Source organism: Stenella coeruleoalba (genome assembly GCF_951394435.1).
Source record: "Stenella coeruleoalba genome assembly, chromosome: 7".
Classification (NCBI taxonomy): domain Eukaryota; kingdom Metazoa; phylum Chordata; class Mammalia; order Artiodactyla; family Delphinidae; genus Stenella; species Stenella coeruleoalba.
In genome coordinates, this window is record NC_137153.1 from 87,905,812 (window position 1) to 87,930,904 (window position 25,093).

Here is a 25,093-nt window from a genome sequence, read left to right on the forward strand (position 1 = left end):
GGAGTTTGGGGTGGAGGTGCCTAGGAGGCCTTTTAAAAATGGAGCCTCTCAGGAGACCCTTTTTGGATAGAGGGCTGGATTTGAGAATGAAGGATGAGAGGAGGTGGGTGCTGGAGGGCCTTTCTTCATCCAGGCCAGTTGGGCTCCAGCTCCAACTGCTGCAATGCTGCTGCTTTGTTTTTTGGGGTTTTTTGGGTTGGGGCAGGAAATGAGGACACACTTGTGAACTTATATTTGTGCTCCATTCCACCAGCAAAATGATCTAACATTGATGGTACCCCTTCCCTACTCAAAAACTCCTCCCATGGTCCCTGCTGACTCTGCTGCTTCAGCTCTGGGCTCCTGAGCCTCCCCACTGGGCTCTCTCTCACCTGGGGGGTCTTTGTTGCTGTGGTCTGTGCCCAGAAGGCTCTCTCCACACTGGTCCCTTTCATTGGCAACCCCGTTGCCCCCAGGTTTCTGTTTGGAGGGCATCTTCTCCAGGAGGCAGTCTTCCCTCAGCCTGTGTGGGCACCACCTGCCATGCCCCCCTTGGCCCCCTAGGATCACACTATGGTTACAGGAACTGCACTGTATTAGCAGTCTGCTAGACAGTACATTCTGTGAAGGTAGGAACTGTGTTTTATTCGAGGCTGTATCTCTAGCGTCTAACACAGTACAGAGACCTAGTAGGTGTTGAGTAGCTATTTCGACAAGAAAGAATTCTTGGACAGAAGCATGCAAAGGGGGGTGGTGGATAGAGAGGTGGTAGCACAGGAGCCAGAGGAGTGGGTGGGTAGCCCAGGGAGTCAGAAGAGGGCTGAGTGCAGAGTCCTTAGGGCACCCCAACATTTTAGGGCTTTAGGGTTTGAGAAGCCCTCAAGAAGACTAGGAAGGAGTGGCTAGAGAGATTGGAGGAACCAGTGCCCCAGAGCAGGAGTTTGCAGAGGCAGGGTAGGTGGACCATAGTGCCATACGTGGGCCCACCCCTTCCACCTCCCCTCAGCCCGAGGGGCTGTGTGTGTGTTGTGGGGTGTGTGTTGGGGGGGGCAGTCGGGATCATCTTCATCTCGCAGAGTCCCGTGTAGCTGGAGCTCTTCAAAACGCCTTGGAGTACAAGAGCCAGTGGAAGGGAGGTGTGAGAAAGGGGGGTCGTTCCTTGGGACTCTTCTGAGTTCCTGTTCTGGCGCCACCGCCGCCGGTCCGGGTGGCCTTGAGGAGCCCTTTCCTCTCCCGGCCTCAGTCTCCCGGTGGGTAACCGGCGGACGCTGCGTGCCCACGCGGGAGCTGGGGAAGGCCGGCGGAGGCAGGGCTCGGGTGGGAGCGGGACCGCCCACTGCGGCGGGCCGGGACCTCCTGGGCCCGCGGAGGCGGCGCGCGGGGCTCCTCCCCCGGGGCGAGGGTCGCGGCGCAGGCAGCTGTCGGCCCCGCAGCTGCAGCCTCAGCACCTGCCGCGGCCAGACGGCGCGGGCGGGCGCGGCCTGGCTGTGCGCCCCCACTCCGGCTGCAGCCGCGGCGCGGGAGGCGGAGCCCGAGCCGAACCCGAGCCGAGCCGCTGGCTGAGCCTTGCCCGCGTCCGTGCCCGCCGCCGGGCGGGGCCGCCCCTGCCCGAGAGCGTCAAGTCCGCCAGGTCCGCGTCCGCGCGGCTGGCGCCTCCTTGCAGGTAAGGGCGAGGTCCCGGCGCCGCAAAGTTTTGGGGGGACTGCTGGTCCCTACGCCCCGGGCCTGCGCCTCCGGGAACTGCAGACTGCTTGCCCCGCGGCTTACTCCGCGCCGCCCTCCGCCGTGCGCTCCGCTTGCACCTCCGGCCCCTGGTGACCCGCGCCCGCCTCCAGTCCTCGTGCCCCCACTCCCGGCGCGGGGCGCGTCCGCGGTCTCGCTCAGGGCCTGCAAAGGTTAAATCTTTACACAGCATCAATGTATTGCTTAAGATTTCGAGATCTGCATGGTATAGTGCAAAGAGCGGCAAACTGGCAGGTGGGAGACCAGGGTTCAGGTGCGGCCACGGCCAGAGCCAACTTTCTGAGTGACCTCGGACCAGCCTGCCCTGCCGGATATCGACGGCTACACCTGGACCGGGAGGGGTTCGCCAGGGACGATCACCTGAACCGCCCTGCCTGTGTTGCCACTTTGTGAGTCGAGGGGCACCCCTGAGTGTCTCAGCTCCACAGCTCCTTGGGGGTGGAGAGGAATGTTGGGACCTACAGAAGTCAGTATCGGGGGTCACGTCGTTTATCTGCAGCAGCTTTGGCTGAGCTTCAGGAGGGGTTTTGAGTCAGCTTCTGGAAATAAAGGATGCTCCCAGGGCTTGGAGTTGGGGCCCTGGCTCCTGGTGGCTCCTCTGCCCTCCACTGACTAGGTAACCTTGGGCAAGTACCCCTTCCGGTTGTTGCCACCTATAAAATGGGGCGGGCGGGGAGGCATTGTGCACTAGATCATCATTGAGATACATCCGCGGTAAACGTGCAGAAGTGAAATGTCCGGGTCTCTGAATTTGGGGTCAGTTTGCGCAGAGGCAATATTTCACCAAGAATCCACCTAGCACTTGCAAATGGGCGTTAAGAAAATAAAGGAGGTATTTGCAGTTTGCTTTGGGAATCCCGAAATAGACATGGTAAGGATTGGCGAATGCTCTCCTTGCCTCCTTCAGTGCTTTGGCCCATCATAAAATATTCAACGGCATAATGATTTGTTTTCAAAGTGGCTTATAGATCAGGAAGCATTTCTGTTTGTGAGTCAGTTATTTTAGTAAAAACCTCAAAATACTTGTTTGAGGGAAAAAGTAATGCACTGATCTAGAGGTCCTGACCCAGAGGCCAGCATCTCCTCATATCTAGTCTAAAGCCACGGCTGAGATGTTTTCTAATCAAGACGAATCAAAATAACTTACAGGTCAGGCATCCTTTGGTGGGTGTTCAACATAGCAGTGATTGGAGAGGCCAACAGTTTAGCAAGTGCATATTTTCTAGGACAGGTGAATTCTGGTGCAGCGACAGCAGAACAAACACAAGGTAGTTAACTGTGACATCCTAGAAGGTGAACTTTGTGCTTTTGTCCAATCTCTTATCCCCCTTGTGCTGCAGTTAGTTTCTGCCCAGTGTGTGGGTGAAATCCATTACTATGAAATGATTCTTATGGAAGTGATTTTATTATTTTATTTCCTTCCTAGACTTCCTGGTTTTAAGTTTCAAGCTTTATGAAATCAGAGGACTAGTGAGAGTGTTTTGTGACTGGAGCAGGAAAATGGCAGAGTTGTGGCACATAAGTTTGCCTTTCCTGAACTATATAGTTGAAGCTAATTTGTCCAGAGCCTTTGATCTCTCAGATGCATTCAAATGTCACCAGTCTTTCCCCTCTTCATTCTTCAATGGTTCAGCAAGAATTTTCTCAACTTATTCAGGAGGAAACAAACAGGAAAAATACTGACAGGCTCTACCCTCAAGGAGCTCAGATTTTAGTGAGGAATAAAGAAGATTAAACCACAGGGCATTCTGGGAGCTAAACCCTGGGACCTCTGGGAACACTGACGGGGGGTGAATTCTAACTGGGGAGACTGGGGAAGTCTGCACCATGGAAGGTGGAAGGAAGAAGAGGATTCAACAGGTGGTGAAAAGCAGAAAGGCCACCTTAGGTCACGGAACTAGAATGAGCAAAGGTACGGAGGCAGGAAAGCACAGGACCCAGATGGAGAAGAGCGAGTCTGGTGGAAGCACAAGACAAGGCAGAACACTTCAGAGGACAGTGGAAAGAGGGTCAGGAGGCTCTGACCCTGGGCTGGAATCCACACTGGTTTGGGGATGTTGGACCTCTGAGCCTCACTTTTCTCATTTGTAAAGTGGGAAGAATAATAATTCCAAACTCACAGGGTTAAATGAGATCACAGGGTATAAAAGTGTCTAACAGAGTGTTTGCATACAATGGGTGTTTGATAAGTTAGTTCCTCTTATTAGCAAGTTCACAGGCAAGCTCCATAAATGTTGGAGTATATAAACAGTACTTTTATTTTAGCAATATGTGTTGACTTAGAACCTCACCACCAGGATGGAGTTCCTGTGACAGTGTGATTTGTATTCAAGATGCCTCTTGATTCAAGGGGCAGGGGCTTTTTGTTATATGGTGCGTGCTCAGACCAAACACTGACATCAACGGCAGCCAATGCCCTGTAAATACTGTTAAGTGGTGGGAGGCCACAGAGGGGTTAATTGGAAGATGGAATCCCTGCCTCCACAAGCTTATCATTAGTGCTCAAGGACCCCAGTCTGGGGGATTTGACAGTTAGACGCAGTTATAAATAGATCAGCCTTATCCATGTATACTGGGAAACTGGGTGCCGCTCCTGTCTGCCTTAGTGTAGGCAGGGGCATTTGTAGTAGCCAAGGAAGGAGAATAGGACAGGGGGGTAAAGAACAACATTGCAATACCTTACGTCCCTGGGTAGCACCATGTAGCATCCACAGTACTGTCCTTCATTTGTTCATTCAACAGTTATTCATAGAACACCTACTCTGTGCCAGAGAATTATTCCAGGTACCCCAGGAATACACTGGAACAAAAGGCAAGATCCCTGCATTCCTGGAGTGTAGATTCTAGTTGGGGAAACGTAATAAACAAGTAAATACATAAATAATTACAGGTGGTGCAAAGGGCTGGGAAGGAAATAAGCAGCATAATGTGAGAGAAGGTAAGGGGAGGGTGCTCCACTTGAGGGTGGGCGGGGAAGGCCTATCTGAACCATGGAGAGGTAGAGAGAGGGAACCAGTCATGCCAAGAACTGAGGGAGGGTAGCCCAGCACTGGAAGAGGCTGGGTAACTCTGCGTATGAGTATGCAGACCCTGGGGCCACACCACCTGGATTTGAATCCTGGCCCCTCCGACAACTAAATATATTCCACGGTCAGGTTATTTAATCTTCTGGGCTTCAGTTTCTTCATCTGTAAACTGGGGATAATAACCCTACCTGATAGGGTTGCTATGAGGATTAAATGCGTTGCTATATGTAAAGTACTTAGAATAGAGCCAGGTATGTAGCAAGCACCAACTGAAAGTTAAATTAAGGGGAATGAGCCGGGGGCTGGGGGAGGTCTGTTCCAGGCAGAGGGAACAGCAATGCAAAGGCCTGGAGGCCTGAAAGGGCTTGGTGTGTTCTAGGCCCAGGCGGGCTATCTGTACAGCCCTGTAACTGTGGGTGTCATCCCCACAGTTATTGAGGAGACTCTGGAGCAGGTACTCTGCCTCTTCAGTACAAAACTATGTTTTAGGAGTTTTGAAAAGAGGAATACCCAGCCACAGCACTCCCACCTGCAGGATCAGGCCCTGAGTGGTGTGGTGAGCTGCTGCTGCTTTGGGGACATTTCACTGTAGACCCAGTTCTGCAGGCAAGGCAGGAGCTGGTCCAAGAGAACTTTGGCCACACTGAACTACAGAAGCTGGAGCCCTCGGGGATCCCCAAGTCGGTCTGCTTTGGTGGACACCATCCAAGTCTATTAAAGTTGTTGACAGTTCACCGCAAAAAAAAAAAAAAAAAAAACCCTCTCTTGCCTTCCCTTTCCTGCCCCCTCCTCCTTGACTCTCTGTTCCTCTCTCCCCTCTTCTCCTTTCCCCTCACGCCCTCTCTCTCACTGCAACCCTGAAGAGCAGTGCCCGTGGAGATGCTCATTGATGTGCCAAAGGGAAGCTTGAGTGAGGCTGAGCCCATGGTGCCACCAAAGCTAGCCTTGCCCGCTCGCTGTGGGATACCCAATGGCCAGCATACCCCTCCCACTCCATGCTGGGAGCGTCACAGCAGGGGAGCATAGTCATTTGTGACCTACCCGCTCCCTTGATCCCTCCTCCTTGAAATCTAATCACTCAAGTCCTGTCATTTTTACTTCTAAAATCTCTCCCAAACATGTCCTTCTCTTTCCATTCTCTCTCTCAATGTTAGGCTTGTTTCTTCTAACATGTGGCCCAGAGGCCTTCAGTGGGTCCCTTGTGTATGGAGAATGAAGTCCAGGGTCCTCAGCCTGGCAGACACCATGGGCTGTCTCCATCCTGTCTCTCAGTCCCCCTCCTCCCTCACCTGGTCCTCCGCACTTAATCCCTCCCACCCCCCAGGTCTCCAGGGCTTTGCTCGTCCATCTGGCCCCTCTGCCTAGCATATGCCTCAGCCATGGTGGTGGTGCCCATGCCTGAAGGTCCAGCTCAAATCCTATTTGCCCTGGGAACTGTCTTCCAGATCCCTTTGTCCCAGGGTCTTCATCTTCACCTGACCTCCCACTCTGCACTTAGTACCTCTCATGGAGCAGCATCGCTGTCAACCTTGAAGGATTCTGTGTGCGGCCACTTGTGTAGGGAGCCATGGCCTTGAGAACTCCCTGGGAGGGTGGGCATAACACCCTTCTTACGTCTACCCCACAGCCCTTCTCACAGAGCCCAGCCCTAGTGATATGCGTTTGCTGTACTGGAGTGACAGAAGCTGGTGATTTTCCTGAGTTCTGAAATGGTTTGAGTCAGGCCATAAACATGCTGCTAATGCAGAGGGGCTGAACTCACTTGCGGCATTCAGGTGCCTCGAAAGGTAGGCCCTTCATTTGATGAAGAGTTGATGTAACCTCAGAGATGAGTCTGAGTTTTGAGTTTAGCTATTCAAGATGGCCTATTTTAATAAATATGCTATGTAAAATTTGAACCTTCAAGCTAGACAGACTTGGCAATAATTGTTCATATTGTAGAAGGATTCTGCCCTATACCGAAAAGATTGGGTATGGAAAGCTTTTCAAATACCAAACATGCCTGTATGCTTAATACCAATCAGTATATAAAATTCTGATTTATGCACAGCTGTTATAGCTGTACTTCTACCATAGTCAGAGATATACACCAGACTTACCACACATTCATGGAAGCAGGGTAATGCAGTCTTAAATTTGTTTTGGTAACTACAGATTACATTATGCAGCTCTGCAAATGGGAGGATTAAAAAAAAATAATAACTATCTGCTTGATGGACAATAGGAAGTTTGATTTAGTGCCTGGCCGATTGAAGTAAGGGTGGTAGCCATTTATGTTCACTAAAGTGAAACAGTAATTTCAGGGACTCACCTGATGTTTGGAGACCTTTTTGCCAGTGGTTAGAAATGTTTCTGGCTTCCGATCATTTCACAAGCTGGCTGCTAAATGATGTGTGCGCTTAACACTGGTTCTTATGGAAAAAAAAAAAGAGAACTCTAATTACAAGCTAGAAATGGGTACGGTGGTTTATCTAAAAGTATGAAAGTGTGTTCTTTTGACCTTTCTTGACGAATGATCAGAGAAGCTCAACCATTTCAGTAAAAGGGTAACATGGCAAACTTTCAAAATCCTGAATGGAAAGAGCTTCAGAGGAATTCATTCAGCTGCAACAGTGCTTAGTTCTCTGAGAGTTTAAGAGAAGACAGATGTGCAGGCAGATGCAAAATGCTGCACTTCCTGTTCTCTGAGTATCCAGAATGTAGGGTGTAGATTAGAACCTGTTACAACCAGTGGCAACAGTAGCAACTGCCATCCCTGCAAATAACCTCTCCAAGGCTAACGTGTAAGCGTCACGTGGTTAAGCTTCTGAGCTACTGCTTTGTTGTTTACTTTGTTCCACGTGTAGAATTCAGAAGGATGCAAAAGGAAGAGCAATTATCAAAATAAAGATGAGGGTGCCATTGATTTGTTCTTATGAAAGCAATTCAGTTGGTAGCTGGAGTGTGTGTTCTCTCTGGTTTTCCCTGGAGAGGGACATCAAGGCCAGGCTGTCCAGGGCTCCTCTGGTACCAGTGTGCTGTTGGCTCCTGGCCAGCTTAGAGGTGATGTCCGTATGGAGGTATATGCTTTTCCTCTTCCTTTCCTCCCTGGGGATGAGGGACATTTTGAATATAGAAACAGGAAGAATTCTTTCTTTTTGGAGCTCATTCCTGGGTAGTTGCTGTACTTAGTTCTTCACAAAAAGCTGTGTCATAAGTTTCAGTGAGAGCATTCCCTGTCTATATGCTGAAAACCTAGATTCACACAGGATATTTTAGCCAAAAGGCATAGACCTTCAAACAAAGTTGCCAACTCTGGAGAAGATCAAGTGCAGCCTTTGTCTGGCGCAGGAATCTTCCTAGCACACCCAGCCTCTGTGCTCGGACCTGCCCATCCCCCAGGCATTCCTAGTCCCTTGTTAGTTGGCTCTGACTATTAGAAAGTTCTTCATTATGCTGAATCAAGCTCTTCCTCCAGGCAACGGCTGTCCCATCGGCCTTGATTCTGCCCTTTGAAGCCCCACACAAAAATCTATTTCTTCTTCCCCATGACAGGCTTTTTAGCCATTTGGACATTCAGACACGGGGATTAGGTCCCCGAGTCTTCACTTCTTCAGTCAGAATGCCCCCAATTGATCCAGTCCCCTGAAAAAGACAGAGCTAAGAATTGGACACAGCTGTGCAGGTGGGGTCTGAGGAGCCTGACTTCAGAGTCTGTCCTTATATCAGCACAGCCTGCAGACCAGTTAGGCCCCCTGGGGGGCCCCCCTAGAGTTTGCTCTCAGCTTCCTCTTCTGGACTCTACACTGGGCAACTGGGGACCTGTGTGCATGTTAGTGTCACAGAGACCTGGTGGGCCGTGGAGGAGTGTCCCGGACGAGTGTCTGACGCAGAGTGGCTCTGGGTGAGTCGGCCCCCTCTCTGGGACTCAGATCCCTCATCAATCCCATTGCTTGTAAGGTGCTATGTTCGTTTCCTGTGGCTGCTGGAACAAACCGTCCCAACCTTGTCTTAAAGCAGCAGGCATCTATTCTCTCGCAGTTCTGGAGACCAGAAGTCTGAAATCAAGGTGTCAGCAGGGCCACACTCCCTCTGGAGGCTCTAAGGAAGAATTCTTTCTTTGCCTCTTCCAGCTCCTGGTAGCTGCTGGCATTTCTTGGCTTGTGGCTGCATCACTCCAGTCTCTGCTTCCTTAGTCACATTGTCTCCTTCTCTTCTGTCAAATCTCCCTCTGCCTCACTTTTTTTTTTTTTTTTTTGCGGTACGCGGGTCTCTCACTGCTGTGGCCTCTCCCGTCGCAGAGCACAGGCTCCGGACGCGCAGGCCCAGCGGCCATGGCCCACGGGCCCAGCCACTCCGCGGCACGTGGGATCCTCCCAGACCGGGGTGCGAACCCGTGTCCCCCGCATTGGCAGGCGGACTCCCAACCACTGCGCCACCAGGGAAGCCCTGCCTCACTTTTATAAGGACACTCATCATTAGATTCAAGGCCCACCTGAATAATCCAGGATAAGATCCTTAATTATATCTGCAAAGACACTTTTTCCAAATCAGGTAACATTTTCAGCTCCTGGGATTAGGGTGTGGACATATTTTTTTAGTGGGCCACCATTCAGCCTTTGGCTCTCCTTTTTCTACTTATGTGACTGTCTTTTCTTTCAATCATATTTGGACCCAGCTCTCCAGGGGCAGCCTTGGGTCTTCAGTCTGCATGTTTCACGTCTCTTACTTCCTGCAGCATCGTGGCTGCTTCTCTGAGGGTTCTGAGGCTGCTCTAATCATCCCTGCCCCACAGATGTGGGAGGGGCTCAGGGATTAGGCTGCCCAGGAAGACGCAGGTGTTTCTGGTCCACACCCTCATCTTCACCAGCGTGCTCTGGCTGGTCAGTGGAGTTTTTATCAATGGGAAGGAGAAGCTGTACCTATTAAAATATTCATTACCAGTTCTTAGACTTACGGGAGATCCCACAGTGAATGTGCTCTGGGTAGAGAAGGGGCGTATAGAGGAAGACTTAATGTCCTTGCATTTCCCCTCTAATTTAGTCCAAGATTGGTTCATTGAACTTGAGGGAAATTATTTATATTCTCAGTGCCCAAGTACATATCTCTTTCTGTAAGAGATGAGGAAATGCTGCTTTGTAGCCCTGAAAGTACATTGTAGTGTGATCTTCTTGCCCCTCAGCTAGCTGAAGTTCATGGTCCTTTAAGTGGGGTCTTCCATCTGCTGCTGGCTAATGAGCTCTCCAAATGCAATACACAATCAAATATGCTTTTCTCCAAAAAGTGTGTGTACCACTTTGTTTGCACTTGACATTCCAGAGTGCCAGAGAGGCCTAGGGCAAATGGGCGTGTTGGGTCTGGTGAAGCAGGTGGTGGAGCTGAGAGGAAGCAGAGCGAAGAGAGTGACCTGAGAGGATCTGGCACCAAGCAGCTCCAGACTCTGCTCGTGGCTGTCAGGGCTGCTCCGGGATTACCGGCTCACAACTGCCCAGAGCATCCTCCTAGACCGCTCCTCCATTCAGTTCAATATGCTTTGCTAAGAAAGGCCTGCACAGGGATGGGGACAGGAGTGGGTGGGGAGGAGGGAAGAGACAGATTAATCCGATGGTCCCTGCCTGGCCTGCAGCAAGTCAGTGTGGCGCAGGGTGCTGCATGTTACAGAGACTAATGGGAGCCCAGCAGAGGGCTGGCCATGCCTCAGGTAAGATCCGGGAAGGCTTCCGGGAGGGATTGGCATTTGAACTGAGCCCTAAGGGGACAGGCGGATAGAGCAGTCCACCCAAAGTTGCCCTCAGTTGTGTCCCCACCAGGGCCCTAGATTGCCCCCTTCCTGGTCACCCCACCAGACCTGACCTGGACGAACCTCAGGTTTGAAAGGGACCTTAATATCTAGTAAAGCAGATATTCCACTGCACTGCTCAGAGCCCTAAGGGCAGGGGAGGGGGATCAGTTCAGAGATTTCTGCTTCTCATTTTGCTTACTGGGTTTAAAGAACAAAGATTTCCCATTTTGACAAGGCTTGTTTAATGTAGCTGCTTGGAAATATCCCCACATCAAAATGTCCTGCTTTGTCTGGGAAATTTCTTCCAGGCTGGGAGAGCTCCCTTCCCCCACCCTGTCATCCCTCCACGATAACACTCCCCAGGCTGTGTGGTCATGGGGTGTTTCCATGTAACCTGCCCCACTTGACCGTGAGTTTCTCCCAAGCAGGGACTAGGCCTGGTTCAATCCAGAACTGAGAAGAGGCTGGGTCCTGGGCAGAGGCTCGGCATACAGTATTGACTAATGAAATGAAGGACTGTGATTATGACGACTGCCTTACTTGCATCTGGCTCCCAGCTGCCCTCATTGCTTTTACAGTCATCAGCGATATCCTAGCTGAGTGAAGGGCAAATGTGGGCCTCTGTGTTTCTCCATCTTATACCTGTTTCTGCAGTGGGTCTAGCCTGTCAGCCAAGTGCTAGCGAGGGGTGGTGCCCGCTCTCTGCCCTTTCAGAGGGTGGGGAGGCTGCGGACCTAACATTCAGCCTCTGGAGCTGCTGCCTGTCACCCTGGGACATAGCCAAGGCCACCTGTGACCTCTCTCTGTCCAGCTGGCTCTTCTTTGGTACCCTGTAGCCTCAGGACTAGGGTCAGAGAGGCAGTGGGATGCAGGAGAAAGCACCTGGGCTTTTGACTCTGTCAGACCTGGGTTTACTAGCTATGTGACCTGAGGCACATTATTTACTTGTTTATGTAATTGATTATCTGTGAGTGTTAACCTTACACAGGGAGGACAGGATTGCTGTTTTCCACCTGCAAGAGGTAACTATTCAATACATGTTAATTTCCTTTTTATATTATCTGAAGGGCTGTCACGGAGAAGAGAGAGAAAACTTGTTCTGTGTGTTAGAGGCTGTCCAAAACTAAACTTAGTTTTCCCCCATGTTGTCATCCTTCCCAAGTTCCATCAAACCCCTCAGGCTCCCAATTTCTCAAGCATTGCTAATATCTTTGATTTCTTTCTCTCTTCCACCTGCCAATTACCACCAGCTCTCGGTGTATCTGAGAGGCTGTGTCCCCTGTCTGGGCCTCCGCTTCCTATATGCGGACTGAGTTATTTCTACGGTCCTTTCCAGCCCTGGCATGACATTTAATTCCACAACAGAGATTGATCATCCACTGAGTGGAGGGTGATGTTCTAGGCCTCAGGGTGCACAGGGCTGGAAAAAAAGTCATCAGCCTTGTAGAGGTCATGGCCCAGCGTGGGGACAAACAAGCAAAGCAGTGTGGTGAATGCTATAGGTGAATTCAGAGCTGGGGAGATATGAACCAGAACAGGGAGAGACCAGCCACTGGATGTATGGGCTCTTTGCCCTCAGGGAAGACTTAGCTAGAAATGTTGCCTGCATGAATGATGGAGACTAGTTCCTCCCAGGTGGCATTAGGATTTTCACTTTGAATGGGAATTATCAGTATGGAAAATCCTAGCAGAGATGGCATATAGTAGGGGCCTTCTTTTCTCTCTTCTCCTCCTACCTCCCTGCAAAAAAAAAGAATCCAAATCTCCAGAATATATTGACCTTTATGCACAGAAGCTTCTAAGATATGCAGCATCGTTTAACAAGTACTGTTTGTGTGCTTGCGAAATGTCTAGGTAGATGCAGAATTACAGGCCTGAAGAGAATCAATCCATCTTTTGCCATGATTGTGTTCAGAAGCTAATTTTCAAAGACAATTTCCATTTCCCAGCTGTCTGGATGATAGTGAGATGCATACATGTGCACTCTCATCCCTTCTTTTGTATTTATTCTGCCCAATTTAATTTGGTTAGACTCTATAGGCTTATATTGATTGCCAATTATAAGTTAAGCCCCATGGTGAAAAGCTAGGGATACAAGAGAATGTATTACTATCCAGAGGTTTATTTCTAGCTGGACTGATAAGCCTTACACTCAGGAATCAGTGAACAGAGCCATCTATTCGTTGGTGGTTGCTGAGGAGATTGGTGTGAGGGCCAGGATTCCTGTCCCAAGCAGAGAGGTGTGGAGAAATGGATGGTGGGGATGCTTCTCAAGAAGGCTTTTGGAGGAGTCTGTCTGCATTGGAGATGGGCCAGGGAGTACAAGCAGAGTTGAGATGCAGGGAAGAGAGCAGTTCAGCAGGTGAATTCAGCAGGAGCTAACTTTTCTTTTCTTTTTTTTTTTTTAACATCTTTATTGGAGTATAATTGCTTTACAATGGTGTGTTAGTTTCTGCTTTATAACAAAGTGAATCAGCTATACATAAGGAGCTAACTTTTCAGTCTCATCCTCAGCCCCTCATTCTCATGCCTTAATAATGAAAATATTCCTTCAACACATGATGCTTTAGCATGCCTCAGGACCTTTGCTCATGCCGTTCCTTTTGCCTAGGCTGGTCTTTCCCCTCTCCTACCAGCAAAACTATGAGTTACCTTTCAATTCAGTATACTAATGCTTTCTGGGCCTCATTGGCTTTCCCTCTCCTGGTTTCTCATAGTGTTCCGTTTATACTTCGGTGCCTAGAGCATTACAGACCCCCAAGAGACAGCAGGTGAATAGATGGGTAAGTGAATAAATGACTGATTATTGGGTTCTTAGTCTGACTTAATGCTGGAACTGTAAAATGTTTGTTGAGAAAGGAGTGAAGGGCACCAAGGTGAAAATGTGGGTGGCAGGTGCTGAGCAGGGAGACCCTGGGGCTGCCCTTGGAGGTGGAGTGGCAGAAAAAGTACTCTTTGGAAGAGGGAATAGAACGTTGGCTTTCTGATGAATAGAAGCACACAGTTAAAAAAAAAAAAAAAAAAAACTCTGCAAAAATACTGTAGACACAAAAATTTGGAGAAAAATTTGCCTGTCAAGGGACTGCAAATAAAAGCAGCAACACCCCCTTCATAAATCTACTAAATGAGGGATCAGTGAGCAACTGCAGGAAGTAGCTCTCCTACTGCTGGGGAGTGAGCCTGGGATAACCTTTCTGGAGGGCAATCTGACTGCATCTGAAGCCTTACAAACCTGAGCAGGCTTTCACCCAGCAGTGCCACTCCTGGGAATTTATCCTAAGAGAATAACTGAAGATGTATTATGCAAAGATATTTATCTCAACATTATTTGTAATACAGACACTGACAAGATAAACCAAATGTCCAGCAGTAGAGGATTAGCTTTACAAATGACACTCCTCTCTACAGGACATAAAAAATAATGCTGTAGAATAATAGAGACATGCAAATGTTTATAGCATATTTTTCTAAGAGGAAAATCAGGCTATAAACCAGTATATACAGTAAATTCCCAATTATGTCAGAAATGTGTCTTTTCACACAAAAAGGCCAGAAGGGTAATTAGCAACTTGTAGATTATAGTGGACAATTTTTATTTTCTTCTTTCGAAACAAGAAAAATTTCAAAATTTTCTACCAGACACACATATCACTTTAATTATCAGAGGGGGAAAATGAATGTTATGTAAGAAGAAAAGAGAAGCTTTTGGAGAGCATTGTCTGAACTTCAGTGGGTTGAAAGCAAGACGGGCAGATCGTTTATTTTGCAAATTCCAGACAGGTAGTGTTTTCATAAGGAAGAGTGGTCTTAGGTCCATTTATGTGAGTGTATTTATAGAAGTGAAAGCTTTGGGGGAAGGAAATAGATTGATTTTTTTTCCCCTTGAACTTTTGAAATTATTGTTTCCACTCCATTTGTAATTGAGCCCAGGGAGCTATTCTTATTTCTTCCTTTCCTGGGCACTGCTTTAGATCTAAAAATGTTAACTGGCTTAGATGTGGGTTTTGCTAAAATGATCCCCCTTGAAGTCTTCACTAGACTCTCTCTCATGCTTAAAAAATGGGGTCCCAAGAAAGACCGCCTTTTGAATGTTTTGCCCCCTTATCCTTGGATAACCCTGGATAACCCCAGATAACCAAGTCGGAAACCACCTTTGCCTTGTTGTGATCATGGGCGCCATCAGCCACATGTAAGGGACTCAGGAGGAGGCATCTGTGTTGGGTGCTGTCTGTTGGGAAGGTTTATTTAGAGGCCAATCTGGCATCACCTTATCCTGTGGACGTAACATTAGTCTGCAGAAAAAGAGATCAGAGCTGGGTAGAATCTCTTTAAATATTAATTTTAGTGATGCCTTTTGCCACACATCTCCAAAGAGCTTGGAGCATTTCACAAACATTACCTCATCATTAATTTTCATAGTGTTCTTGAGTGAGAAGCTGATGGCAGGTACTGTGGGCTCCATTTGGGGCAGAATATAGCATATATTTTAGTTAAACTTAGGAGTTGTCCTGACTAGATATCAGTTGATTTTAAAAGTTGAAGCATCTTTTTTTGGCATCTTCTTTCACAGTTATCCTGCATCTTCCATGGATTAAATTGCCTTCCTGCATTTTGTTCCACCAACATTTGAGTGCCTACTGTGAGCAAGGTACAGTGCTGAGCACTACGGCTAGCAGTGAAATTTAACCTCCTTAATCCCACACTTAAGGCCTTCGGTGAGATGGCTTCTACCTGCCAAGACTACCCTAAATCCCTCAACCCTACTTCGCATACCCTTTGTCCCACACATCCCTCTTCCTGAGCTGGTCTCCAGGATAACCCTGTGCCATTTCCCTTCTATGCACTCTCGTTGCCCTTCTCCAGCCACTGTCCCCAGTGCCCTTCTGGCCACCCCTGCAAGCCTCACTCTCCTATGCTTCGCAGCCTGCTCACCTTGTCCACTAAGCCTGCCCTGATAGCATCCTACTGTATCCACAGGTGGATGTGACCTCCCACCATCAAACCCAGGCATTCTACCAGCCTCTCTGTTGTGGTCCTTACTAATTTTTACTCTGTATTTTAGTAATTTATGTACGCTCCTTAATGACATTTCTAGCTTCTTGACTGCAGAGATGGTCCATTTCATCTTTCTGTCTCTCTCAGTGACTTGCCCATGTTAGATGTACAAGTACTTGTATGGAGGAACGAAATGGGCATAATTTCAGGCCGGAGTTCACCAGTTTGTGCAGGGCCCTGTGGGGTACAGAGGACAGAGGTCATTGATAGAACCCTCCTTGGCCTGACCCCTCCTTTGATCCTAACCACTGAGGCCCCTTGCTGCCTACAGGCCTGTTCTGTCCTCTTCCTGCACCCACACTCACACCATCTTTCAGCTAATACTTGTGTATTAAAAATCACTCTTCTCTCATGGCCTTCTAATTGGAGTGGTTTTAAGGTTACCTCTGTGCTTATTTCTTTCTTGACCTCTGTTGTGCAAATCATCCACACTGCCCGGGACCCTAGAACTTCAGAGGTCTTCATCCAGAGCATCTCTGTTCATGAGCTGGCACGGGGGCTGGGATCGTCTCGTGCTCCACCTGTGGCAGGCTGTTGAGACTGGGCAGGTTATTTAATCTTCCTGTGACGTCATTTCCCCGTCTGTTAAGGGGGGATAATGTGCTTGAGGGTGACCTGCCTCCCTGGGATGCTGTGAGACTTATCGACTTAATGCTGTTGCTATTAAGTTGAACAGAAGACAGCTGGGCAGAAACAGTGAGAGACCAGGCACAGAATAAACTCTGCAGCCATCCAATAGACGCCTCATGAGACCTTGGGCGTCACCTTCTGTGTCGCCCTTGGCACAGAGGCCAGTTTGCTATTCAAGAACCTCTAGGGTTTCCTCTCTCAGCCAGCTCAAGTGGCTAAGGTCTTGAGGATGACGATGGCATCTGGAGGGCTTCTGGGCCTGTTGAGCTGAAAGGAGAGAGGCCAGACTCATGTTGAGGGCATAGCTGCAGCTGCACAGTATCAGCAGATAAGTGGGACCCGTGCCACAGAGAACCATCCAACTTTGCCCACATGGCCCAGCGATCTATTTTACTCCGGCTCATTGACGAGCTTTGGGAAGGTCATTTGATATTCACATTCTTGTGGCCACAATCTTGGGAATGTGGCCTTTTATCTTTAAAAATAACTGTGTGCTGGGAGGCCCAGGAGCAGTGTCCTGGGACGGGAGGGAGGTGCCAGCATTGGGAAGAGGGGCCGATTTCTTTCCTTGGAGGACTTGCTTTACCTCTGCTCGACTGGTGAGTTGATGTTTTCTCATTCTGTAACCTGTCCTATTTTCTCTAGTCTGTTCTCAGGAAGGGAATGTTTTTTTTTTTTATTGTAATATCTTTACTATATATTTTTAATCTATTTTTATGGCATATTTGTTCTTGAGCACTTATTATTATACATGAAAGCTATTTAAGTAAAAGTTCGTTCAGTCTTCATAATTGTACTTTATTTGGTATAGGTTCTTCTCAAATTTAATTGGTAATTATTTCTGATGTTTTATGTTTTGAAATGGCAGTGTCTTTAATCGTTTCATATATAGATGGGATAATCATTAAACACTTTTGGAACTAAACTGCCAACAGTTTTTCAAAATTGTGAAATCATAGGATGTAAAACCTGACACTGGAGATTTTGGGGTGTTTCACATGGTGCAGTGATGTCCTGAGAAGGTAATGAGTGGTCTTTGCTTAGACAGCTAACTAGTGACAGAGTCAGGACTTGAACCCAGGTCTCCTGACTCCCTTCTCCAAAACTCTCTAGTTTATCCTGTAGAATTTAGCTTCTGAATTACAAGTGAGAAGGAAAAAAAAATCACTCTCCAACTTAATTTTTCCGTGTGTTTTAATCTAGTTAAAGATGAATTTTCTAACTTTAGGAATGCCTGTGCCATGTGCCACAGAGGATCCTCCTCCCCTAAATCCTTTGATTCATTTTCCAGTCTGCATGGGTGATCCTTAGAGTGTGGTCCCTTTCAGCATTACCTGGAGCTTGTTAGAAATGCAGAATCTCAGCCCCACCCCTCAGACCTACAGACACAGAAACTGTGGGGGTGGGACCCATCTGTCTTTTAACAAGCGCTGCAGGTGATCCTGTACTCAGCACTAAGTCAGAGAACCACTGCCTGACAGGACTTAAATCATACCTCACCCCCGCCCACCACGTTTGACAGCCAGTGCAATGACACACTTTGGCTCTTTTGTAGATTTTGAGTTTTCTTCACCGAAGAAGGAGCTTCTCTGTTGCCAGTTTTTAATAATAATTCCCTTTCTTCATTCTGCTTCCTTTCATCATCACAAAACACACACACACACACACACACACACACACACACACACACATCTAGCAGGAGTGAAATATCTGTGGGCAAATAATGAAAGTAAATAGGGGATTTCAATAGCAGCAGGTTTGTAGATAGACAAAATGTCCCAACCACTGAGGTATATTTCTTAAGTTTCAAGACTTGCTGCCTCTCTAAGGACAGTGATAAACTAGACTACTATTGACCATATTGTGCTGTGTTTTCTATAATTTGTTATTTTATTCATTCATTCAACAAATATCTTAGTACCTTCTATTTGCATGGCATGTGGTAAGTGTGAGGGGAAAATGTATTCGAATTTATAGTTTATCAGGAAGTAGAGACTATGTTCAGATATAACTGTAATATGTCGGCCATTGATAAATACATGAGAATCATCTCCAGTAAAAGGGTTGTGGAAGCATAGAGGTGGTAGAGAGCGTGTGTTATGGAGGAGGACATCACGGGGGACGTCATGGAGGAGGTAGCATTTGAGAGAGTCTTAAAAGGAGATAGGCGTTTGACATGGGGAGTTTGGGGGTGGGTAAAGAACATTCTAGGCAGAGGTAGAAAAAAGATAAAGGCATGGAAAGGGCTGTCAGTGCATTTTTGTCCGCATCAGGGGTTATGTGAAGGTGACTAGGAGGAAATGAGGCTACATAAGTAGGTCAGTGCCAAAAGGAGGAGGATCTTCAAACACCCACTTAGGAGTTTGTTCTTTATCCTGAAGGCAATGGGGAGCCATTGAAGGGTTTTGAATGAGGGCAAGGCATGACGGGAGCTGTGCTTTTAGGAAGTCTAATCTGCCATCAGTGTATGAAGTAGATTGAAATGTGTGAGAGGGAGTAGGGGAGGCTTTTGTTTTTATTCTGTAACTATTTTACAGCAGTATGGTGATATATTGGAAAAATCATCTCAATGTTTATTTAGGAAGTAATTGCTTTTCTTATGATAGTCACTGGATTTGTGTGTGTGTGTGTGTGTGTGTGTGTGTGTGTGTTTGCAGTATGCGGGCCTCTCACTGTTGCGGCCTCTCCCGTTGCGGAGCACAGGCTCCGGACACGCAGGTTCAGCGGCCATGGCTCATGGGCCCAGCCGCTCTGCGGCATGTGGGATCCTCCTGGACCGGGGCACGAACCGTGTCCCCTGTGTCGGCAGGCGGACTCTCAACCACTGCGCCACCAGGGAAGCCCTACTCACTGGATTTTGAAATAAGCTCCCAGGGCATAGATTATTGTCCAGGGGAACACAGCTCTGATTTTATAATGAGGAATCTGCAAGAAAATAGAAATTGCTTAACAGAGTAGCTTTATAGAGAACTTCCAGAACTCCTTTCTTACTTCTTTGTTTTCTTTCTTTCTTTTTAAAATTAATTAATTAATTTATTTATTGGCTGCATTGGGTCTTCATTGCTGCGCACGAGCTCTCTAGTTGCGGGGGCTGAGCGGGGGCTACTCTTCGTTGTGGTATGTGGGCTTCTCATTGTGGTGGCTTGTCTTGTTGCAGAGCATGGGCTCTATGTGCGTGGGCTTCAGTAGCTGTGGCACGCGGGCTCAGTAGTTGTGGCTCGCGAGCTCTAGAGCGCAGGCTCAGTAGTTGTGGTGCACGGGCTTCGTTGCTCCGCGGCATGTGGGATCTTCCCAGACCAGGGCTTGAACCCGTGTCCCCTGCATTGGCAGGCGGATTCTTAACCACTGCACCACTAGGGAAGTCCTGTTTTCTTTCTTAACATTTTCTTTTTAACAAAAAGTATTTGTATTCATATTACTCAGTAATGACCCAGTAATGCCAGGTCACATAAAATGTATAAATACCGAATTCCTAAAATGTGGATCTTGCTTCTTCTTACTCAGCCTCTAAAGCAGTTTCCCTCTCATTCATGGCCTTACTTTGTTAATGCACCTGAATCAAACTCATTTTACAAGGATCTGCCTTATTCCAATGGTGGCTCTAGTAGGAATAGTTGTAGGAAACTTGAATGTCATAAATTTTTTAATGTGCTGTTACTTCTAGTATTTGTACTTATTGAGAAGACTCTGTTGTTGATTTTTTTCAGTAGGGCTATCTTTATAAGGCTGGGGCTTTGGCTAGTCAGCACCATTGGTTTCAGTCATTCAGCCAATATTTACTGAACATCTCTTAAACACCGAAGAGTCGCAGTGACTCAGACAACCATGGTCATTGCTGACATGGAGCTTATAGTCTAGCAGGGGACATATATATACATAGTTCTGAGAGAGAAAAACTATAGATATATGGAAGCACCCAACCCAGAGTTGGAGGTCAGAGAAAACTTAACAAGTAGGATATAAGCTAAGACCTAAAAATCAACTTGGGTAGACCAGTGGTTGCCTAGGGCTGGGAAGGGATTGTTGAGGGGAAAATGGGGGTGACCTGAATATACCAAAACTACTGACTTGTACACTTCAAGTGGGTGAATTTTATGGTATGTGAATTATATCTCAATAAAGCTGTTAAAAAAAAATCAATCAGACAAGCCAGGAGTGGGAAGAGGGTACCTGGCAATGAAATGGCATGTGCAAAGGTTCAGCCACAAGAGCAAACATGGGAGAGGTTTGGTAGGGCTGGACTCCCTGGGAGGTGGAGAGCAGTGAGACAGAGGAAAGCAAACAGGCTGGAGTGCTGAGTGGGACCTGAACAGGTAGGGCTTGGAAGGTCTCTAAAAATTACGAATCTATAAAAACAGCAGCTACCATTTATGGACTCCTTATCATACGCCAGGCACTGTTCTAAGCCGCTTGCATGCATTAACTAATCCTGACAACAGTCTTGTAAGGGAGGTGCTATTGTTATCTGCATTTTACCAGTGGGGAAACTGAGGCACCAAGTGGTAACTTGCCCATAGTCACAGACCTAGTAAGTGACAGAGCTGCAGTATGAGCCCAGGAGGGCTGACTCCAGAGCTCACATGATAGATCCTAGCAAATAATTCTGAAAGGTATGGGGTGACATAGAGTTTTATGCAGGGAAATGACAAGGGCATATTTACATCTTAAAGAGATTGCTCTGTGGTCTGGAAAATGGATTGGAAGGAGAGCAACACTGAAGAAGGGAGACCACATGCGTGTGATCCACATAGGAGAGCATGCTAGCCTGAGCATGCGCGATGGTGGTGGGAATGGAAAGAGGCAGAGACTTGAGAGGTAATTAGGAGGTCACATTAACAGGAGTTGTAGAGTGGCTGGATTTGGAGAGAGGGTACAGAGACTCTCAGATGGATGCCAGGGTTCTGGGCTTGGGAAGCTGGGGTAGTGGGGGGTTTAATGGTGCCCATGTTGTCCATGCCACAGAGGTGCCCCAGTGTGGGCGGGTTAGTGTCTGTCACATGGGAGTAGTTTAGACCTCTGACCTCTCTGCCAGCGAGAATCATGGAATCAGAGGTGGCAGGTGCCTTGGAATCCTCCTAGATCTAGAGGTGGAAATGGAGGTCCTGGAAGGAGAAGGGGCTTGCTGAAGGTCACATGGGGGCAGCATGGGGGCAGAATGAGGCGTGTCCCTGCTGACGCTCAGGCTGGTTGCATTCGCTTGCCACGTTGCCACTCCCCAGAGCTTTGCTTCTCTTCTCAGAAATCGTCTCTCTGATCCTAAAAAGAGGTATCATTGTGTGCAAACAATAATAATGGGAATTCAAATAAAAATGGAATAAATTTACAGCCCAAACCCATCACCCATCAGATCAAACTTGCTGTTTTATGTCTCCTGCCTGCATCTGCCCAGCATCACCTTTACAGCTGTACCCAGAGCACAGATATGACTTTGTAGCCCATGGTTTACACCTTACATTAAAACAGTTGCTTTTCCTGGAATGTTATACGGCTTCTGGTTAGCATTTCTTAAGGAATCAAGAAAGAGGATGTGCTGTAACTTACCCACTCTCTGTTGTCAGCTGTTTTGTTTTTCTTGTTTAGAGATAGTGTCTCACTGAACATCTTGTTTGCATGGCCTTTTTCTTCTCCCCTCAGGAAAAACTCCCAGCCAGGATAGTCCCTCTGTCCTTTTAAAGTGGAGTGGCCCATGGTGCTTTGTGACCACCTAGAGGGGTGGGATAGGGAGGGCGGGAGGGAGGGAGACGCAAGAGGGAAGAGATATGGGGATATATGTACATGTATAACTGATTCACTTTGTTATAAAGCAGAAACTAACACACCATTGTAAAGCAATTATACTCCAATAAAGATGTTAACTAAATAAGTAAAATAAAGTGGAGTGGCCCATACTGGGCCCTTTTCTATACTGAGTTCAGGGACAGAGGCAGAAAGCTTAATCAGGGCTGAGTTTCTGGGTTTCTGGGCCCTGCCGTCTTCACTGATCTCTGGCTCGAGTTGGCATCTGTTCACAGTTGTCGGCACCGCTCCTAATGGCTGCCGTCTCCGAACAGCTGACCCGATTCCCTGAATCGTTTGCTGTAAACCGGGCAATTCTACAGGAGGGAGACGAGGTTTATGGGCAGAATGCTTAATCAAGGCTTAATTAAGACGGCCAGAGTGGCCTGTTGGCTTGAACCCTTGTACAGGGTCCTGATTGGCAGGCGACGCCTGGCATTCTTGGCTGTCTGACAGCTATCAGCTGTTCCCAAGCCCCATGCAGAAATGAGCAAGACACACACTGCCACTCGGGTTGGTAGGAGCCCTTTTGTAGACTCCCTGGAGCGTTTTAGACATCCCTTTCTCATGGGCCCCAGGCTCTGCCTCACATTGTTATGTGAGTTGTTTATCTAGGTGTCTTATCCTCTCCATAACACAATGCACTCTCCAAGGACAGGGGCTGTGTCTGGCTAACCTCAACCTCCTCTACCACACCCAGCACTGGGCCCAGCAGAAAAGAGGGTGCTAGATATGAATTGAATGAAAAGCATTGATTTTTGGACCAAATCCCTTGGCTTGAGATGGTTGCAGAGACTAGACTTGAGAAATGCAGAGACATGGGGGCCCACAAGCCCCCAGTGCCAAGTCTGTGGGAAGGGTGAAGACTTTTAAAGAAGACCTCAAGATCTCTCTGGCCAGGACAGAGCCTGATGTAACAGGTCATGCGGCAGGCATGTCTTAGGCCCAGCTTTGGAAGCCATTCTTAGTTTTTTGTGCTATAGTTGTGGTTGTTATTGTGTTTTTTTTTTTAGCTTGATAGATTTGGAATCCTGCCTTCCTTCCCCAGACCCAGACACATAGAGTCACATCTCAGTCCACCAGGCTGGCAAGCTGCTTCATTTGAGCCACTCTGGGAGTCTTCATTCTGAACTTCCCAAGTACTCTAATTGCTGTGAGTTTTGTTTTTGGTGCCTGTGGTTCCAAACGTGCCCAGAGGATATTGAAATGAGTTGGCATGTAATGACTTTTGATGACTCATTTGATAGTAAGAAAAACAAGTCTAGCCTTTGAGTCTACATTCCACAATTTTGTTAAATGATACCCAAATGGTTGTCAAGAGAATTTTTCTTCACAGGTTCAGAGCATTTGTAATAACCAACAAGTCTATGGAGAGGGAAAGAACTTCATGTTGAATGTAAAGGGGGTACGAAAAGCTTCAGGATCTTGCGACCTCTGAGATGGAAACGCCCTAATGGGCTTCTGGTCCAGCACCTGGATGCTTTGTGCACCTGTGTAGCAGCAGGTAGCCCCAGGGAAAACGTATTATCATGAAGGTCCCAATCCCCAAGGCCCCTTTTCAGGATGGACCTTTTGGCTGTCTTGACTGTATTTGAAATGGTTGGTCACATATTCTTTTGTGCGTGTATGGCAAAATACACAGAACATAAAATTTACCTTTAAAAAATCATTTTAAAGTGCACAGTTCAGTGGCATTAAGTATATTCACAATGTTGTGCTACCATTACAACTATCTTGTTCCTGAATTTTTTCATCACCTCAAAAGGAAATCCTGTACCCATCAAACAAACATACCCTATTCCCTCCTCCCCCAAGCCCCTGTACTATATAATTAGATAATTATATTATCTAATTTACTGTGAGGTAGGTGAAGTCAGTCCACTTCACAGATGACAGGTTCAGGGAGGCTAAGGTACTTGTCCAAAGATGCACAAGTTAGTGAGAGTTGGGATTGGAACCCAGGTCATGTCCAGGCCTGTGCACTTGACATGAGAGGTCTCTGGGGAAGAGCCTTGAGCCCAGCAGTACTGTCAAAGCACAGAAGGAGAGGATGAGGATGTGACCACCACATGAGATCTCCATGCCCATGAGACATTTTTGAAAACTGCAGAGGACGTTGCAAAACACTCACAAACTTTGCTCATGTCTCTCCAGCAGATCATTACTTCCATTCTGCTCTGGATTACAATTAGGTGTTTATAGCTCTGATTCCCCCAGTGAATTACAAACTCCCTGAGGGTGAGAACTGTGCTCACTTGTCTCAGTGTCCCCCTCAGCCCCTGTACCTGGCACATTGCTGCTGATCAGTGAGTGTTTCCTGAGTGAATGTGTGGATGCTAGCCTTGACTCAGGACGAAAGGAAAACAGGAGCCAAGATGATGTCTGTCCGTGTATGTCACAGCTAAGGGCTTGACTAGAGATTTGACTTAGAGAATTGGAAAGAAAGAGAGGAACTCTGTGGCCTTCTGGAGATATGAATGGGAGAACCCATACGGGGATCTCAAAAAGTGAACAAACTTTGGCCCGACCCCTGACTTCCAGCTCCACGACACTGATAATCTAATTCTCTTTTTTCTCCCTAGCACTTACCAGTTTTTAACATCCTTAATTAATTTCCTTTATCATGTTTGTCATTTCTTGTCTAGTGGGAGCCTCCACTAGAATATAAGCTTCATGAGGGTAGTCAGTTTTGTCTATTTTGCTACACTCCTCTTTCCCGAAGTCCCCTGACCTAAGCAAGCACTACTTCCTTTCTGTCACTCTAGATTTGCCTCTTCTGGACTTTCATATGCATGGGATCATATAACATGTATGTCCTCGGTGACTGGCTCCTTTCACTTAGTACAATGTTTTCAAGGTACATCCATGCTTGACCCTTAAGTTTACTGGTAGGAAAATTGAAACTCAGAGAGGGAATGTACTTGACTTGGGTCATGTGTCCTGCTGATGGGGCTGACTGCAGGTGTTCTGTCTCCCTGAAGTGCTTCTGTTCCTGCCCATGGTGGACCAAGAGCCTTGGCAGCTACAGCCAACTCAGCAATGTCCTTTTGCCATCCACCTTTGGGGCTTGCTACAGGGCCCCTTCAAGCATAGCCGTGGTGAGGTAAGGCCTTGCAGATAGTGT

The 25,093-nt window shown here is 47.5% G+C and overlaps 1 protein-coding gene across 13 annotated transcripts in view; it reads left to right on the plus strand.

Moving 5' to 3' along the window:
• FRMPD1 (FERM and PDZ domain containing 1) overlaps positions 1 to 25,093 on the plus strand; it is a 151,148-nt gene that overhangs the window by 62,363 nt on the left and 63,692 nt on the right. For 2 of the 13 annotated variants that reach the window (XM_079925710.1, XM_079925714.1), the window contains exon 1: positions 924 to 1,642. The exons of 5 other annotated variants lie outside the window; for them this stretch is intronic. The gene's annotated coding sequence lies outside the window, so the exon portion shown is untranslated. Of the gene's footprint in view, positions 1 to 923; positions 1,643 to 7,615; positions 8,632 to 10,377; positions 10,429 to 15,079; positions 15,158 to 15,924; positions 16,794 to 22,133; positions 23,123 to 25,093 lie in introns of those variants that run through there. 6 more of the 13 variants (XM_079925721.1, XM_079925720.1, XM_079925723.1 and 3 more) reach the window with 6 other exon arrangements.